Source organism: Choloepus didactylus, chromosome 17 (genome assembly GCF_015220235.1).
Source record: "Choloepus didactylus isolate mChoDid1 chromosome 17, mChoDid1.pri, whole genome shotgun sequence".
Taxonomy (NCBI): domain Eukaryota; kingdom Metazoa; phylum Chordata; class Mammalia; order Pilosa; family Megalonychidae; genus Choloepus; species Choloepus didactylus.
The window spans coordinates 64,587,647-64,608,346 of record NC_051323.1 but is presented as its reverse complement, the minus strand read 5'-3'; the positions used below and the strand labels follow the sequence as shown (position 1 = coordinate 64,608,346).

General features: G+C 40.3%; 1 long non-coding RNA gene and 1 pseudogene across 1 annotated transcript in view; one reads left to right on the top strand and one right to left on the bottom strand.

Annotated features, from left to right (window-relative positions):
• The first annotated feature begins 2,433 nt into the window (after positions 1-2,433).
• On the top strand, positions 2,434-3,940 carry LOC119512130 (annotated as a pseudogene).
• A 4,316-nt stretch (positions 3,941-8,256) lies between these two features.
• LOC119512383 overlaps positions 8,257-20,700 on the bottom strand; it is a 35,297-nt gene continuing 22,853 nt past the window's right edge. The window contains exons 2-3 of the long non-coding RNA XR_005212368.1: positions 9,122-9,435; positions 8,257-8,503 (exon numbers count right to left, since the gene is read on the bottom strand). This is a non-coding gene — a long non-coding RNA (uncharacterized LOC119512383). The remainder of the gene's footprint in view (positions 8,504-9,121; positions 9,436-20,700) is intronic.

The following is a 20,700-nucleotide window of genomic DNA, read 5'->3' as shown; positions in this document are numbered from 1 at the left end:
GTGAGTATTGCAATAAAGTGAGTCACATGAATTTTTTTGGTTTCCCAGTGCATATAAAAATTATGTTTACACTATACTGTAGTCTATTAAGGATGCAATAGCATTATTTCTTTGAAACTAATGTACAAATCTTAATTGAGCTATGACACAGAGACACAAAGTGAGTGCATGCTGTTGGAAAAATGGTGCCAATAAGTTGTTTGACACAGGGTTCCCACAAACCTTTAATTTGTAAAAAAATGCATTATCTGTGAAGCACAATAAAGTGAAGTGAAATAAAATGAGGTATGCCTGTATGTCATCTCTTTTTTTGCCCCACCTTTCCTCTGTTGATGCCTTCCTTTCTATACAGATGATCTTTTATAAGAGCCACTTTGAATTATTTCTCTCTTAATAATCTTACATATTTTCTTTGTGGTTATCATGGGGATTGCATTTAACATCCTAAATCTACTAAAATTTAGTTTGTATAGATACCAACCTAACTTCAAGAACCTACATACATTGTGTTCCTATATCCCTTTCTTCCTCCCCTTTATGTTGTTCCTGTCACAAATACATCTTTATACATAATGTGCCCAGTAACAAAGGTTTATGATTGTTTTTATGCATTTAAATTTTAGGCAATATAAGAAATAAAAGACTATGTTACACATGAAAAACGCACTAATACAGGCATTTATATTTGCCCATATAGTTACCTCTATCAGAGGTAGTTTCAAGTTATTGTTTAGTGTCCTTTCCTTTCAACATGAAGGACTCCCTTTAGCATTTCTTGTAAGGCAGGTCTCATGATAATGAACTCCCTGTGTTTGATTTTCTGTGAATGTCTTAATTGCACCCATATTTTTGAAGGACAGTAGTGCCAGACAAATTATTCTTGGTTGATATTTTTTCTTTCAGCACTTTAAATATGTCATCCCATTGTCTTTTGGTCTCTGTGGTTTCTAATGAGAAATCAAATTTTAAACTTATTAAGTATCCCTTCTATATGATGTGTCTGTTCTCTCTTGCTGTCCAAGATTTTGCTGTCCAAATTTTGTCTTTCTTTGGTTTTTGACAATTTAACTACAATGTGTCTCAGTGTTGATCTCTTTGAGTTTATCCTGCTTGTAATTCATTGAGTTTCTTGGATTTGCATATTCATATCTTTCATCAGGCTTGGGAAGTTTTCAGCCATTATCTCTTCAAATAATTTTTGGCCTCTTTCTTTCTCCTCTTCTTCTTCTAGGACCCTTATGATGCATATATTAGTCCATTTGATGGTGTTCCACATATACTTCAGGCTCTGTTGTGTTTTTTTGTTTGTTTGTTTCCATTTTTTTCATTCTGGTCTTCAGACTGATAATTTCAATTGACATCATCAAGTTTGCTGATCCTTTCCTCTGCCTACTCCAATCTACTGTTGAGCCCTTCCATTTAATTTTTCTTTTCAGTTATTGCTCTTCTCTGCTCCAGAATTTCTACTTGGTTTCTCTGTATCTCATATTTAAAGTTTCCTTTTATTCCTATATTGTTTTCCTAATTCCCTTTAGTTCTTTGTCCATGTTTTCCTTTAGCTCATTGATCATATTTAAACAGTTGATCTAAAATCTTTGATTAGTAATTCCAGCAACTGTAATGCCTCTGGGGTAATTTCTGTTGAATTCTTTTTTTCCTGTGACTGGGCCATACTTTCCCATATCCTTGTATATTCTGCCATTTTTTGTTGGGAACTGGACATTCTGAGTATTGTATTATGATCACTTTAGAAACCTGGCTCTCCTATTCCTAAAACCATCAGACCATGGAGAAAAAAAAGAAATAGAGAAAGAGAAAGAAAAAGTTTAACAAACAAACAAAAATGCGCCCGCACACACAAACACACACACACACACACACACGCACACACATGCACAAAGGTGCACTGCCTATCCAAGTCTTTCAGTAGATGCTGGTGTAAAACTGAAAGCTGATGCTATTGAGGCCAAAACTGAGCCAGCATCCACACTGGTCCTTCAAGGAACTGCCAGGCCAAAATAAAAAACAAACAAGAAAGACAAAAAAAGAAAACCAACAACAACAAAAAAAGTTGCACTGGCTCTTTAAGTCTGAGATGCTGGTGTGAGGCCAGAAGTGCTGCTGCCAAGAGGACTGAAACTGAGACTAACATCCACACTGGTCCCTCAGGGATCCCCCAGATTGACCTTGCCTTCCAACCTCAACTTTTGGAGGATCAAGTTTCCTCTGCCCAACATGGCTCCAGTCAACTGCTCCCAGAATCCAATCTCTCTGAATTTCATTCCACTTATAAAGGACTCCAGTAATAGGATTAAGACCCAGCCTGAGGGGGCAGGAAGTTGGACAAGGCTTTTAAAACAGCAATCCTGGGCCAGTGGCCATTGCAGAAGTAGAAGAATTTTCTGTTTATCAACCTCCACTTCTTTTCTGACTATGGAGAATGCAAAAGGTGATAGTGTAACTCTACAGAGAAGTTGGGGGAAGAATACGTGACTCTCAAATTTGAACCTGTGTCAGTAGAAACGAAAGAGGAACAGTGGGCTTCCAGTGAACCAAGCACATCATGTTTACCAAGAACCTCAGCTAAGGGCACCAAATGAAAAGCATCCATGAAAGATGACAAAGCTTCCTGTTCACAAGAGAATACCATGTAATAACAGCCAAAACCTCAAAAGAAGATAGCAATTCCTCCAATACCATTTCAACTGCCACTGGTCAATCTGCTTCACCAAGACATCCTGCAGACCTGGTGCCAGTAATTAAAGTTGAGCACCAGAGGCCAGAAATCAGAAGCATACAAGTGACTCTGTCAACATGCTTACCCAAACCAAAAGGATATTCCTGTCACAACAAAGGAGACCAAAATCCTGACACAGTCTCAAAGAAAATCAATGGGGGAAATGCCTCCAGAAAATTCTGAGAAAAGGAAGATCTTTTCTGAGGGCAGTGACCCTCCAGAAAAGGCTCCTCTCCCCTGAGGAGGGAGTAATTGCCCTTGAAGAATCTAGTCTTCTTGAAGGATTGAATACAGTTGTGGTGACAACTTCCACCCAGGAGGCTGTGTTGGCCTCTGTGCCAGTTTGAATGTATTATGGCCCCCAAAATGCCATTATCATTGATGCAATCTTGTGGAGGCAGACATATTAGTGTTGATTAGGTTGAAACCTATTGGTTCAGTGTTTCCATGGAGATGTGACTCAATCAACTATGGGCGAGAACTTTCATTGGATTATTTCTATGGAGGTGTTGCCCCACCCATTCAGGGTGGGTATTTATTGGATCACTGGAGTACTTTAAAAAGAGCTACACAGGCCCAGACACAGAGCAGCTGTGAGTGACATTTTGGAGAGCAACTGAGAGTGACATTTTGAAGAGGAGCTGCAGCTATGAGGGACATTTTAAAGAAAGCACAGAAGCTGAGAGAGGAGCTGAAACGCAGCCTAGGAGCAAGCAGATGCCATCCACATGCCTTCCCAGCTAACAGGGGTTTTCCGGATGCCAATGGCCTTTCTCCAGTGAAGGTACCCAATTTTTGATGCCTTACCTCGGACAACTGTAACTTTGTAACCAAATAAACCCCCTTTATAAAAGCCAATCCATTTCTGGTATTTTGCATAACAGCAGCATTAGCAAACCGGAACAGCCTCCTAGACAAGAATTGCAGCCAGGGACAGGAGAATGGAGGCAGGGGAATCACCAGAAGGGGCCTGTTGTGTCAGGTGGTGTGTGGTACATGGAAGAAGTCTCCCTGCAAACTCAGATGGTTGGGTTCACTTGTAAGTTCATTCGGGACAAGGCTGGGTCCCTGAAAAACAAAGGATAGTGAATGCACTCTTCTTTGTTACCTGCCTGCAATTTTCCACCCCCATATGTGGACAACAACATGTTGTGCCTGAAATGTGTTCAAAGGAACAAGGTCTTAATGAAAAGCTTCCAATGAAATTGCAATACCAGGAAAAAGGCACTTCCATGATTTCAATTAATGGTGGAAAATGTCCACAATCAACTCTACCGTGCCACTGACCACTGAACCCTGGACCTCATCACACCCAACATGTTCCCTGCTTACAGGGCACACAGACTGGTGTGTTGCAGTTTATCCTCAGGCCCCAATAGTGCTGGCTCCTTCGTGCATTGGGGTATAGGAGACTCTTATGTTTAAAAATGTAAAAAAACACTTTGCAAATCAGTTTAATAAGATGAAAAAGTTGTCTATATTCCCAAATATCTACCCTCCTGAAATAGAACTAAAATATCTCTTTTAAGTGGGATGCTCTTCAGCTGAGCATTGTCGAGTTGAGTGAAGAGATAACAGAAATTTTCTCCTGTGCTGGACTTCCAGCCTCAGGATACTGACTGCTTTGGAAACTGCTCCTTTTTAATTGTAAGTTTAGTGACTTCAAACTGTTGAATGTTTTAAACTGATGGGAAAGCTGTTATTGCCCCTGCCCCATCAAAACATGATTCTTAATATACAAAACAAAATTTTTCAAAAAAGTTATTTTTAACCTTCTGTGATTTGATTCTGGGAACAAGACAGTGTCTTTCCCCAGTCTTTATATATTGAATTAGAAATGTATATATAAAATAATTCATCACCCATTGTATTTAGTGGACCATAGTGATTGCATGTAAATTATTGTTAATGTCCTTAGCTCAAAGAAGTACTGAGGCAAAAAAAAAATTTTTTTTTGCATGATTCATTTTTATTTACATACTAACTAAGTTTGTTGTCATGTAAGTTTTGGAAAAGATCTAAAGCTTTTCATTTGTCCTGTGATTTTCACATGGCACTTTCCCATGTTTTATTATGAGTTGGGGAGGTTTATCTTTGTTTTACTCCAATGAAGATATAAAAAGTAATGCAGTGGAAGAAGTGGTGGAGTTGGGAAGTTTGTAGCCATCATTTCATAGACTGGTTTGGGCAAGAAGCCTGTGCCGGTTTGAATGTATGGTGTCCCCCAAATGCCATTATCTTTGTGGTCTTGTTGGACAGACATTTTTGGTGCTGGTTAGATTTGCTTGGAATGTGCCCCACTCAGCTGTGGGTAATAATTTTGATGAGATGTTCCCATGGAGGTGTGGCCCCGCCCATTCGTGGTGGGCCTTGATCAGTGGAGCCATATAAATGAACTGACTGAGAGAGAGAAAGCTCAGTGAGGGCAGCTGGGAGTGATGTTTTGAAGAGGAGCAAGCTTGCTAGAGAGGAACGTCCTGGGAGAAAGCCATTTTGAGGCCGGAGATTTGGAACAGATGCCAGCTGCCTTCCTAGCTAACGGAGGTTTTCCGGACGCCATTGGCCATGCTCCTGTGAAGGTACCCAATTGCTGAGGTGTTACCTTGGACGCTTTGTGGCCTTAAGACTGTAACTGTGTAGCAAAATAAACCCCTGTTTTATAAAAGCCTATCCATCTCTGGTGTTTTGCATTCTGCAGCATTAGCAAACTAGGACAATGCCCCAATAAATGTTAAAGCTAGAGAGAAAAGTTTGTTGAGGGATAGAATATTCTCAGTCTCAACAGGGAATCCTCTCAAGTTGCTCATTAGCCGTCAGGGGAAAAATAAATTCAGCAGCCCAGCAAGGAGGATAAGGGGGCTGATATGACCTGAATCTGCATACCACCACCTAACCAGGCTGTCAGGAGGTGCAATTTACTAAACTTTTTTGTGCCTAGATTTCCGTATTTGAATGAACCAAATCACAACTGAATGATGTCTCAGTTTTTGCATCAGTATAATGTGGCTAATTTTAATACCCACTTTAGAGGGGTTTTGTGAGGATAAATAGTTACTTTATGTGAAATAGTACTGTGTATGGCACATAATATGTTCTTTAAATGTTATCAGTATTACCTGGCACATGGTAAGGACTCTACAGATGTTAATGTGGTATAAAAAGAGAAAATGTGTGTATATTTATAGGTGTGAAATCTCAAAGTATTAATAAATAATTATGGATCCACTTGTATCTTTAAAAAAAAGATTGAATTGGGCCACACCTTAACTGAAGTAACCTCATCAAGGGTCTTACAGTGGGTTCACTCCCAGGAATGGATTAAGTTTAAGAACTAATCTTTCTGGGGAACATATAGCTCTAAACCACCACACTCGACAAGTCAGGGAATCAATGTGGAGATTCTTCCAGTTGTCTATTCTAATTATCATTTCAGAACTGGGGTAATAACCACAGGATGGATTCATGTACCCACTGGGTCCACTGTGAGATGGACACGAACTAATAACTCCACTGCACCTGACCATAAGCCCCTAATCTGACAAGGCCCACAATGGTGGTGTGGGTCCCTAGGAATTAGTGTCAGTTCAGAGCCCATAATCCCGCAAAAGTCTGATTATTTTCCTTACCCTAACGCATTCCTACCCATTACAATTCCCCTTGTAAATGGCTGTAGGTCTTGTTGGAGAAGGCTGGGAGAAATATTAACAGTATAAATTTTGGACAGTATATCAGGGTCCTTCCTAAGGATACCAAACTCCCTATCATTCAAGGGATTCTGGGTTTGTAATTTGCCTCAAATCTGGAACTGATTGAGGGGCTGTGACATTTTGTTTTGGTGATTCAAATTAGACTTCTGTTCCCTAGACCTAGAACTTTTCTGCTTATATGTCAAATAAGAATTTGGTATACTTCCCATGTCTTTCACTTCGAGGTACCCCACAATCAACTAGCCAGCATCACAGGCCTCTGGAAGTCCGGCCATTATGATTACTGCTTTGGTTCCACTATGCACCAGAGTAACCACACCTACCTTGTCTTTGGTGATTAAGTGCCCCCACTTGGCCTCTGCCACTCCAAGATCCCACTATCCCCATTGTTTTTAGGGACCCAAGTTTGATGGCAGCAGTTGCTCCCGTAATTTCTGACACATACAAAAAAGAGCAACCACAGAGCTCCTCAAGGATGTTGTGGTTCCTTTCACAACTCTAATTCTCTCAGTTGTGGGGAAAGGTACCCTCTGGACCTTCCAGAGTGGATGAGCATGTCTTACATGATAAATCCACTCTAACACTCAATCTCCCTAAGCCTTTGGATACCTCCCTATATGGTACACCAAGGCAATTCTGGCATTTCAACTTCATTTAGTGTAGGCCACCTTTGGATACATGTTTCAGCCAACCAAACGAAAATACAGAATCTAGTATCCTTGCTTATTGGGTCCATACCAGTAAATTCAGCCTGCTCCAACTTTATGTTCCTTCCACCATTATCCCACAACTTTAACACCCATCCCACACATATTATCCAGATTTCTGTCTGTATAAATTGGAAAAATCATGCAGTGTTTTGGTGGGAGTCACCTCATCATGGATCACATCTTCTATGTCCCTCTTTGGGTTCTACTGGATCATGAGTCTAGTTTTGGGTCTAGAAGCCAAGAAGTGTGGAGGGGCTAGATTCAGAAGAGAATCAGCAGTGCCTCGCAAGGCAACTACCTCAGAGGAGGTCATTTCAGGTTCTTCAGGCAAAAGAGGGATAAACTCCTCAGGCAGGGGTGGAAGTGCTGCTTCTAATAGCAAAGAATATTCAGTGGAACTTATGGGTTCATTGTCCCCAGCTTCATCAGTATCTATCCATATGTCCCCCTCCTAATTTTCAGGATCCCACTCCTTCTCAATCAATGCCCTCACTAAGAGCAGATATCCTGAGAGGTTAGTATTTCAATTTGTGTTATAATTCAACCACTTGCCGGATGAGGCTCTGGGTTTAGTTTGCAGAAATCTGAGCTCTCTGGCTACAGGAGATAAAGGTTTCTTCTAGGGAAAACAAACAAACTATCAGATCATTTATGCAGTGTTTGAGCTGGGAATTTGAAGCCTGAGCCCATCCTTTACTTTACCCACTTTCTCCAGTACAGTTAGGAGCAACCAGCCAATCTTAATAAAATCAGGAGTTTGACAAAAAGCGTTCTAAGGTATCAAATATATGGTGACCCTGAACCTCACCTTTTACAGGTTTTTGGTTAGGAGTATCAAATGTTGATAGTTTGTGTATCTCTATTGCCACATCATGCCATGGACTATCAGTGTCCTCTTTACTACTCGAAATAGTCATTAGTGCCTTTAAATAAAATCGGATTAGAGACCCAATTCCAAAATTCCCGAACCAATTCAGAAAACTCATCCTTAAGATTTTGTTCCTTAGGAACCATTTCATGTACAAAAATATGTATCAGTCAGGATTCAATCAGAGAAATAGAACCAGCAGAAGATATACATTAAGAGATTTATTGCCAGGAATTGAGTTATGCATTGTTGGGGCTGGCTAGGCATGTCTGAATTTTATATGGCAGACAGTCACACAAGGACGCTGGAGCTCTTGGGCACCAGCTGAAGCTACAGTCCACAGACAGAATTTCTTCTCCTTGAGGAAATAATCAGCCCAATGACACATTTGTGGATGAAGAACAACTCTTCCTTTTTGTAATGATTCAGTAATAGTAGTTTCAGAAAGACATATAGGCAGCATGAGATAAAATAACAAAGCCTGAAGCAAAATGAAATGCAGTATCATCTACCACTATATTTTCCATTCCCCACCTTAGTTTGTTTTATTCATCATACTTCAAGTTACTAGATTTCCCAGTACTAGATGTTCACCACAGATAAAGCCACATTGTCCCCACCCAAAGCTTTCTTTTCCATAATGATACATGCAAATTCCTTCTGTTCAAATATTCTCAACTTCTGATTGACTCTGCTTGCACTTAGAGTCTGAAGTGACTTCAGACTTCCCTTACCCTAGAGAAGGTATGAAAAATATCTCCATTTATCACTTAAAAGTGTTTTAAGAAATAGTACCACAATCCTGGAATGCTTTTCAAAGGCCTTCTCTGATAGGCCATAATTTTCTTCCAGTGTTTAGTCCTGGAATTGTGATTTTTCAGTAAAAAGTACTTGCGCCATTGGCTCAACAGAAAATTTGTGCCTTCCATATTACTCTAAAATGACAAATCACATCTAATTTAATCAATGCATCCTACTTCCATGTGCATTTTAATCCAATGCTTAAAGACAAAACCCTCAAGAATATCGTATTAGTTTCCTGTTGTGGCATAACAATTTACCACAAACTTAGCAGCTTAAAACCACACCCCTTCATTACCTCGCAGTTTTGTGGGACAGAAGTCCAGAAAGGCAGAACTGGGTCCTTTGTTCAGGATCTCAAATGGCCAATAGTAAAGGTTCAGCCGGCTGAGTCCTCGCCTGATGGCTATGATGGAACTCTGCTTCCAAGCTCATTCATGTTGTGAGAAGACTTCAGTTTCCCTGAGGACTGTCAGCAGGGCACTGTCAGCTCCTAAGGCCACACACATTCCTTCTCACATTGCCCCCAACACCTTCAAGGGTTTCTCATATGTCAGATCCCCTCATGCTTCGACTCTCTCTGACTTCCACTTCTGCCACCAGACAAACTCTCTGTAAAAGGGATGATGTCATTAGATTAGGCCCAGCCACATAATCTCCCTATTTTAAGGACTACAAAGCAGTTTGACAGACAAAAAATAAAAAAATAAGCTACCAATGACTTCAAAGACAGGATTTTTTCTACATACATCCATGCAAGTTAATACAATTTAACAAAACCCTCACCTCCTATGACACTGTGTGTTTTTCTGAATATGGTAGGGGACAAGCAAGCCAAAACCTTTCAATCAATATCAACCCTACATATATCCGGTTTATTTTGCCATTTAAAATGAAATTTCCATTGTCCTGTTTGTATTTTCTTCAGAACTTCAAACAAACTACCTCTGTTCCAGTAAAAGATTCTGACTTCCTTCCAGTTTTAAGAAATTCAGGAAACATGACCAAGATTCATAAAGTATGTATAAATAAAAACGTGTGATACAAAACTTTTAAATGTGGGTTCTAATCAAATCATAGGGGACTAAAAAGTTTTCAAAATGGTAAAGTAATAAAATTATGTAAATGATTTGATCCACATAAAGGATAATGTATCCCAGGAGTGGTTAAGAGGAAGATTCTCAACTTCCCAGGCTTACCTTATGTTTAGGTAGTTTTATAAAAACAATCTACTCTGTTCTCATTCTGTCGATGTTTACCTCACTGTTGAAAATGAAGAGGTATATGGAGTACTAAGATAGGCTAACTAGGTTATATTCTAGAACCCCTTCAACTCATACATTGGATAAACCAACAAGTCTCCAATTCAGTAAAGGACTTTAGAGAACATTGAGCAAGCTAGAACCATGAAAAATACTTTGATTATTCAAGACGGCACAGCTGGTAAGTCGCAGAAGAGGATCTTAAACTTGGTCTTCTAACATTAATGTAGTGCTACCTCCTTTATTTGTGCTTACTTAGATGTATGCTTATTTTTTAATTGAAGAAGAATATATGCATTATCATTCAATGCCACAGAATTGGCTAAAACTTGATCCTTAAGGTTAAATTCATTCATTGGGCTTAGATGAGGGAGAATCATTGGACATATCCTAAAATATTACATCAGTTACCAGTTACCCTGTGTGCCAGTTTGGATATATTATGTCCCCCAGAAAAGCCATGTTCTTTAATGTAATCTTGTGGGGCTGACTTATTAGTCTTTTGATTAGGGTGGAACCTTTAGATTGAGTGTTTCCATGGAGATGTGACTCACCCAACTATGGGTGATAACTTTGATTAAATTATTTCCATGGAGGTGTGGACCCCACCCATTCAGGGTTGGTCTTGATTCGTTTACTGAAGCACCTAAGATAGACAGCTGAGAGAGATGCTTGGAGATGCAGACAGAAGAATATTTGGAGATGCTAAGCTAAGAGATGAAGCCCAGAGTTTGCCCCAGAGAAGCTAAAAGAGGATCCCCAAATGCTTAGAGAAAAATGCCCTGGGAGAAAAAAGCAAGGATGCACAGGAGCTGGGAGAGAGGAGCGAAGACAGAAGCCCAAAGACATTTTGGAGAAAGCCATGTTGAAACACAACCCAGGAGCAAAGGACAAGCAGATGCCAGCCACGTGTCTTCCCAGCTGACAGAGGTGTTCTGGATGCCATCGGCCATTCTTCAGTGAAGGTATTCTTTTGTTGATGCCTTAGTTTGGACACTTTTATGGCCTTAGAACTGTAAATTCGTAACCCAATAAATCCCCTTTATAAAAGCCAATCCATTTCTGGTATTTTGCATAATGGCAGCATTAGCAAACCAGAACACCCTGGGATTACTTGTACCCATACAGAGGGATACCTGAAATCCTCTTGGTAAGTGAGAATTTCAAAATCTTTCATACTATAGTTTTTTGTGTTTTGTTTTGTTTTGTTTTGTTTTGTTTTGTTTTCATTTATAGTGGGGCTAATGTTTCTGAGCTATGAGAGCTAGATTCTTAAATCTCGTTCAAGTACTTCGAAGTCTCCAGGGTATACTTACTGCACATGCACAAATGTTTTTCCCTAAAAGGCAACATCTGCTCGGAAACAAACAGACAAATTCATCTTATATATAAAACCTGTAAATGAGTAGAAACCTAAACACCCAGATAACATATTTTTAAACCTACGGTGTATTGCCATAGTGTATCTAAAATTTATTCAAAATTATTTTCATTATTTCTTCTCATAAACAGAATTAAAATCTTAAGGAAGATCTTAATGAACAAGGAAGACTTAAGCACATGCTGGATACCTAAAATATTAAAAAAAAACATGGAAAACAGTTTTAAAAATGCTTTTTGATTAAGAAAAATTATCAGAATATGAAATTTAAGGTAAGTAGCATTAACCAGCAGAATCTTTATCTGTAACACTAAGGTTTAAAAAGTACACTCATTTTTAGGCTTTTAATTTCTTTATAACTTTTTTTCTGATGACTGGAAAAACTCAGAAGCACAATTACATGACTGCTTGTTCAGTGGAAAACTCAAATATGTAATTGATAAAAAATGTAAAGGGGGGAAAGTGTAGATTTTCTGACTTCAGAAATATTTCTCAACATTTCAAAATACTAAATCCTATCTTTGTGGAAGCCATAATCCCTGTTAGAAATATTTTTAAAACTAAAAACAAGGAAGAAAGAAAATATGAGTTTAGATAGCAGAGCAGATCATATGGGATAGTGACCAAGGCTTCCCATGCAGTTCATTCGAAATAGCAATGGAGACAGCACAGGGAGCCAAGTGTTATTTTACCACCATCATCACACCATGGGCAACTGGGAAACACTAGCCATCTGGATGTGTGAAGCTGCACCTTTGGACTTTCTTTTTTACAGGAACTTCCTCCTTTTGCCCACCTCCACTTTTTTCTTTTTCTTCTCTTCAGTCCCCCAATGAGCTATTAAGGTTTGGCTTGGGATACAGGTCCAACAGATGCAGGGCCAAAGTGCCATCCTTGTCCCACGCCTGCCCCCTATTGGACTAAAGACCTCCTGGGGTCAGTGTGGTTGAACAGAGCAGCACAGTGCCTGGGGTGTCAGGAGAGCTTGTTTTCTGTCTAGCACGGCTCTTTTCCACCTGGGCAACTTGAGTGCATCTAAGAGGCAACTTACAGATTGCAGCTTCACCATTCCAGAGAGGAAAGGAAGAGCTAGAAATGGAGGGGGAAAGGAGTGGAGAGGGGAAGACATAGAGGAAAGTGGGCAATTAGAGGCATTTCGGAAAATCTGAGAAATTGGCAATATAGTGAAAGGCTTTGACACCTGGTCTAGAGGAAACACTTCTAGTACAAAGAGGGAAACTAGTATGAGATGTGATCAAAATTTAGATCCAGTCATCCATCATCCCCATGGTGCTTTACATGTGCTGCACTTGTTTATGCATTAAACAAATGATATAATATAGCTTATGCCTACTCTGTGCCTGGCATTGTACAATGGCTGAGGAACATGATGGTGAATAGACACATGTGAAGCCTGCTTATCCTGATACTGTTTCCTAATGCCTTCAAATCACAGCCCAATCCCCACTTCTGAAAGGACCTCAACAAATGCTAATGATTTCACAATGCAGGGAGACTTTCCTGGTTGAAACATATGAAACATACACAAACAGGTACATTATTACCAAGTAATGGGAATGATAAATAGAAAGGCATTTTATTCCCTGCTCTGAGACTTGTACTTGGTACTTGGGTGGGGGGGGGGGGTGATAATTTTATGGGGGGAGGGGACAAAGGTGAAATTTATTATTAAAGTGTAGTCAGTTACAACTGAGCTGAATTCACTTGTGAGTGTGCCCAGCAGGCTTTCCCACAGAAAACAAGGCTAACCAATACTGCAAACTTAGCTTTCTGGCATTAGAATCTTCCAGTGCGAACAACTCCATTTAGAGCACAATCATAGACACTTATGATTCTCTTATTATATCCAGAACTGCACAGAGGCCACTTGAGTAGATGTTAAAGAGAAGAAAAGAATTATGGATGGCTCCTTGGCATCTATAAACTCAACAAAGGGAATTTTAATAATTTAAACTGCTTTGGTGCAGAACTGTCAGACTGAGCTGCATCAAATTTAGAAACTTTAATTCCCTTTCCAAAATAAAAGAAAAATATTTTTCCTGCAGTCTACTGCAGTGAAAAAAAATCTCCCAATTCCCTACTCCTGTTACCCATCATCCACTCTTGCTGTTAGAAAAAGAAAAACAAATGTTCAATTATTTCTGTCATCCATTCCTATCTCTTGAGTCAGTCACATACACACAATACTCTCTTAAATCAATTTCTTGTAAATTACAGAGGGTGTTTATCTTAACACTGTACAGCTGGTGGTGGAAGTTTCCTAAGCAGCATTCCTTCTCACTAACCCCTTAGGCCACCTCTTTCATCGTAACCTTACTAAACCCAATAGGTAAAAAATAAATTAAAAAAAAAAACAACCGTCTCTACTAAATCTCTACCTTAACATATGTGCACACTGGGAAACCACACTGATATATGGCTCATGTGTTTACACTTCAGACAAATGGTGCAGCTGCATCTTTCCATAATAAATATCCAGGAATACAGAGAGAATTTCATTTCAATCAAAGTTGCCTTGAAAATCTCCAAAGCAGATTGATAGCTTGTAGCTACAGACTTTCAGTTATTAATGGTTGTCATAGGCTAAAACAAAAAGTGAATGGGGATGAAAGTCCACTGTGAAGTTGAGTTTACACGAAGTTCTCCAAAATTAAGAAAAAAGAAATAAAGCATCAATAATTCAACAACCTGGTAGATTAAATGTACAACTCATGCCAGCAAGAAAAATCACACCCAGTTTCCCTAAAGCTTTAGGGAAGTGATTTTGATTTTTTTTTTATTTTAATTGGAAAGGGCAGCAAGGATATGTCAAACTTAATCTTTTTCTTTCTGCCCTGGAATTAAAGAGAAAAAGAAGGGAGAAGCAGTTAATTTAAAAGACACAGAGAGGTCACTTTAACCCTCAAGAGGACACTGGTTTTGTTAAGCATCAGAGAGGTAGATAAAAATATAGAGGAAATTCTGGCTTTCTACCCAGAAATAGCAATAGTGATTTTATTAGAAATAATACAATTACTTTCAGATCCTTTAAGAAGAATGAGCAATGGATGGAAAACATGAGAACTGGTCACTATAGACCCCTTAATATAAATATTAAAAATAAATATAAATATAAATATAAACATAAATATTCCTTCTGGACAGCCAAGGCTAAGTACTTATGATGCTCTTCTCCACCCTCTTGTTACACTGAGGCCTGGGACCTGACATTGTACAGTGGCAACGTCAGAAGTAGAGCAGCCTCTGCATGGTTTCCAGCTAAATGGGCTGCCTCACTCCTCGGCATGTCACTTCGTTTCTCCCAGTATTTGCAGTAATGCCCAGAAATCACTTTCTTCTTCCTTCTGTCGACAGAGCCTTGGAAAACAACTGAGTGTCTCAGTGAAAATATTTTATCCCACCTTTCACAAGTTTTGTATTGATATGCAGCCTAGCTGGTTCTGGGTCCCTTCTGAATTAATTTTTGACCCCCTCTCACGAGCCATGTTCATGCTCCAGGATGGTCAGTAGCTTCAGGCACCCCTGTTAGGAATTCTGCCCAGCCTCTACTTGTTTATATTATTCTCAGGGACATCCTGTATCACCTCCAAGATTGTAAACTCAATAAGAGCAGACATTATATCAGAGCCATTGAGACCGTGTTCTTATAAAACAAATGCTGAATGAGTGACGATATCCCTTTCAGAGCCATGGGCCTATATCTGGAATATCGTCCTGCCACTCAAGGGGCAGAAATAGGAGAGGAGACTGCTAGTGGCTTACCCACTCTGGACTTCAGCTTCCTCATCCATAACATGAAGGATGTTGAATTAGACACTTGCCAGGCCCTTCCTGAGCTATGATCAAAGATTATGATGTCTGGGGGCATTCTGGAATGATTTTGGTTCCTGTGGTCTGAGGTCCAGAGATTCAAGAGCATATTTTCCTAATCTGTTACATGATCTATACAACAGATTTAACTATTACTCTATCCAACCCTTATATAGCATTCACTATAAACCAGACACTGTTCTAAGTGCTTACCAAAATTTAATTCATTTCTGTTTTTATTTTCACGTGCTGAAGACACAAGGACTGAAAGAGGTTACAAACCAGATCCAGCCAGTTCTGTTGGACCCAAGTATTCCTTTAAGAGGCTTAAATTTGAATGATCTCCAGATAGGACATAGCCTCCCAGCAGATCCTAGTACCACCACTCAATACTCACTTCCTGCCCAATTGCTATGTTTGTGACATTAAAATGTCATGCTGGGTGCCTGAAAGGAGTAGTGTCAGAGGACCCTGGGATTTAAGAGCCTGTAAGAAGATAAGGGCCTCAGAAAGACAAAACTCCCTACTAAGGCCTGGAAGAGATCTTATTTATTGTTGTTTTAGTGATGTAAGGAATGAAAATGAGAGAATATGAGATGGTGACAAAGAGAGTGGCCAGTTATAACATTTTTAAGAGTTCACCTCTTTGGATCAGGTTTGAGACAGAAATCAGACCTCCAAAAAATATGTTCAGACTCCATGAGCCTGACCAATTTCTGTTTTCTCTATATTAGAGTGGAAATGTAAGGGACCATGGTTACATGATGTAAACTACAGAGAGGAAGTGAGTCACTGCCATTAAGAAAATAGTAGTATTATGAGTAAAATATAGTTTATCCCTGTGGAGACCAAAGAAGTTTAGGATGATAACATAAGGAAGGTGCTAATATCTTTAATGAATGGGTGGTTATGACTAGGAGTATGTAAATAGCACTCAGCAATGGGGAAGGGTAAGTAGCATATCCAAATGGCAAGAAAGGGGGCAAGATGGCAGATTGGTGAGGTGTATGTTTTAGTTACTCCTCCAGGAAAGTAGGTAGAAAGCCAGGAACTGCGTGGACTGGACACCGGAGAGCAATTTGACTTTGGGCATACTTCATACAACACTCATGAACACATCGAACTGCTGAGATCAGCAAAATCCACAAGTTTTTGAGGCCAGGGGACCCACACCCCTCCCTGCCAGGTTCAGTCTCGTGGGAGGAGGGTCCATCAGCACTGGGAACGAGAAGGGAGAACTGCAGTGGCGGCTCTTATTGGAAACTCATTCTACTGGTCCAAACTCCAATCATAGATAGACTCAGACCAGACACCAGAGAATCTGAGAGCAGCCAGCCCAGCAGAGAGGAGATAGGGATAGCAAGAAACAGCAAGAAACGCCCAAAAAGAAAAGCGGAGGCTTTTTGGAGTTCTGGTGAACATGAAAGGGGAAGGGCAGAACTCAGGCCCTGAGGCTCATTTGCAAATCCTGAAGAAAAACTGATCTCTCTGCCCCCTGGATCTTTCCTTAATGGCCCTAATTGCTTTGTCTCTTAGCATTTCAATAACCCATTAGATCTGCGAGGAGGGCCCTTTTATTTTTTAAATCTTTTTTTTCTTTGTCTAAAACAATTACTCTAAGAAGCCCAATACAGAAAGCCTCAAAGACTTGCAATTCGGGCAGGTCAAGACAAGAGCAGAACTAAGAGAGCTCTGAGACAAAAGGCAATAATCCAGTGGCTGAGAAAATTCACTAAATACCACAACTTCCCAAGGAAAGAGGGGCAGCCGCTCAGCAGACTGGGAGCCTCCCTACACAGCCCTGCAGCCCAGAACCACCCTGGGGGGACGGCACTCACCTGTGACATAGCATAGTCATCCCTCAACAGAGGACCAGGGGGTGCACGGCCTGGAAGAGGGACCCACTCGGAAGTCTCAGGGGCCATACCAAGGACTTGTGGGTCAGTGGCAGAGACAAACTGTGGCAGGACTGAACTGAAAGATTAGACTATTGCAGCAGCTTTAAAATTCTAGGAACACCAGGGAGATTTGATTGTTAGAGCCACCCCCTCCTCCCTGACCGCCCAGACACACGCCCCATATACAGGGCAGGCAACACCAACTACACACGCAAGCTTGGTACAGCAATTGGACCCCATAAGACTCACTCCCCCACTCACCACAAAGACAAAGCAGGGGAGAACTGGCCTGAGGGGAACAGGTGGCTCGTGGATGCCACCTGCTGGTTAGTTAGAGAAAGTGTACTCCACGAAGCTGCAGATCAGACAAATTAGAGATAAGGATTTCAATTGGTCTACAAATCCTAAAAGAACCCTATCAAGTTAAGTAAATGCCAAGAGGCCAAAAACAACAGAAAATTTTAAAGCATATGAAAAAAACAGATGATATGGATAACCCAAGCCTAAGAACCCAAATCAAAAGATCAGAGGAGACACAGTACCTAGAGCAACTCATCAAAGAACTTAAGATGAATGACAAGACCATGGCACGGGATATAAAGGACATGAAGAAGAGCATGGCACAGGATATAAAGGACATCAAGAAGACCCTAGAAGAGCATAAAGAAGACATTGCAAGACTAAATAAAAAAATAGATGATCTGATAGAAATAAAAGAAACTGTTGACCAAATTAAAAAGATTCTGGATACTCATAGTACAAGACTAGAGGAAGTTGAACAACGAATCAGTGACCTGGAAGATGACAGAACAGAACATGAAAGCACAAAAGAAAGAATGGGGAAAAAATCAAAAAAATTGAAATGGACCTCAGGGATATGATAGATAATATAAAACGTACAAATATAAGACTCATTGGTGTTCCAGAAGGGAAAGAAAAGGGTAAAGATCTAGGAAGAGTATTCGAAGAAATTGTTGGGGAAGTCTTCCCAAATCTTCTAAATATCATAAATACACAAATCATAAATGCCCAGAGAACTCCAAATAGAATAAATCCAAATAAACCCACTCCAAGACATATTCTGATCACACTGTCAAATATGGAAGAGAAGGAGCAAGTTCTGAAAGCAGCAAGAGAAAAGCAATAGACCACATACAAAGGAAACAGCATAAGACTAAGTAGTGACTACTCAGCAGCCACCACAGAGGCGAGAAGGCAGTGGCATGACATATTTAAAATTCTGAGTGAGAAAAGTTTCCAACCAAGAATACTTTATCCAGCAAAGTTCTCCTTCAAATTTGAGGGAGAGCTTACATTTTTCACAGCCAAATGGCAAGAAAGGGGAAGGCTTTGATGAGTATATTCGTCCTCCCATCCTGTGCTGGTTTGGATATATTATGCCCCCCAGAAAAAGCCAAATTCCTTAATGCAATCTTGTAGGGGCAGACTGATTAGTCTGTTGATTAGGGTGGAACCCCTGATTGAATTATTTCCATGGAGGTATGGACCCTGCCCATTCAGGGTGGGTTTTAATTAGATCACTGGAGTTTTAAAGAGAGCTCACACAGAGAGCAGAGAGGACAAAAACACCCCAAGAACAGCTGAGAGAGACTTTTGGAGATGGCCTTTGAAAGCTTGGAGGTGCAGACAGAAGGATATTTGGAGATGCTAAACTAAGAGATGAAGCCCAGAGTTTGCCCCGGAGAAACTAAGAGAGGACCCCAACCCCCAGATGCTTAGAGAGAAATGCCCTGGGAGAAAAAGCAAGAATGCACAAGAGCTCAGAGAGAGGAGCTAAAAGAGACCCAGAGACATTTTGGAGAACATCATTGAGAAACGCAACTCAAGAGCAAATAAATAGCAGATGCCAGCCATGTGACTTCCCAGCTGACAGAGGTGTTCCAGATGCCATCAGCCATTCTTCAGTGAAGGTATACTCTTGTTGATGCCTTAGTTTCAAGACTTCTGTGGCCTTAGGACAATAAATTTGTAACCAAGTAAACCCCCTTTATAAAAGCCAATCCATTTCTGGTATTTTGCATAATGGCAGCATGGAACACATCCCTAAATGTTGGTTCTCCTCGAGATGTGTCAACACACTTCTCTTCTTACTCTATACTGAGTGATACCATATTTTCTCATGGTTTCATCTATCACAGGGCATGACACCCTGTCATGATACCCACGGGGCATCTATAACTCACAACTCTCTCATGAGTTTCAGACCCATGCACCCAGAATTTTCACCAAAATGCTCTACAGACACCCCCAAAATAAGGCCAAAATGGAACCCATAATCACCACCTCCCATTAATCTTCTCCTCCTATATTCTGCATTGCTGTGAAATGCACCACCTTCCAAACACTGGTTCTAACCAGATATCTGAGAGCAAGGGCAGATTTACCCTTCAATGGTCCTGAGAGGAGTCTGGCATTTTGAATTCATGATTTTGTATTTTTTCTGAAAGATGCTACACCCCTTCAAATTACAAAAGCTTCAGGAACTACAGAATCTGGACCTGTCCCATCTGAGAGTCATTCTTGATTCTTTTTTCTCTTTTGTCTTCACATCTCCCTGTCATGTGATTCCTCACCCATTACTGTTGATTCTGATCCCACGACATCTCTTAAAAATAACTCTAATTTATCCCCATGGCCGCTGCTTTAGGTCTGGCTCTTGCCATTCATACTGTAGTTAATGCAAAAGACCAAAAACTGATTTGTCCTGCCTCGTCCTGCTCCCTTCAAATCCATTCTCCACGCTGACATCAGACTGAGTTTTCTAAAGTAAAAATCTACCCATGTCATTCTCCTGATTAGGATTCTTTAATCCTTCTTTTGGCCTTCAAAACTGAAGTGAAGTTCTTTGGCATGGATATATTAAATAAATGTTGTTCAGCTCTTGCCATGCTATATACAACCCTAAAACCAGAAAACCTGAAAAACAAACACGGCACGCTCTCTCCAGCCTCTGAGTAAATGCTTATGCTACTCCTCAGCCGGATCCATCCCACCCCCTCCACTGAAGATGCTATCTGTCAACTCTTCTAGCTCCTACTCATTCTTTTATGACTAGGCTCAACCCCATCCCCTTCCTGCTTCCTCTCCTCTACCACAAGCACACCAAACTCAATAAATGTTAATTGAATGAACTGAATGAATGGAGAGTGATGGACAGAGAAACTTGCAGGACAGACTGTCTATTCAAACATTTTACTTCCTGTTGGCCCTCTTTAGAAATACAAGGATTACTCTTAACTACCAGAACAGTACCTCTTCTATAGTAGTGACTCAATAAGTGTTTGTTGAATGAATGACAGAGAACTTTCTAATAGTTATCCTGGATTCTGGCATTACAGTCTTCTACAGAGGAGGAAAAAGTGGTGATGGTAGGTGTGTGTGTGTGTGTGTGTGTGTGTGTGTGTGTGTGTGTATCTTTTGAGTGGATGAAGAACCTAATTTGGCAAGGGTCAAATTCAGCACAACAATTTTATTCTTAAAAAAA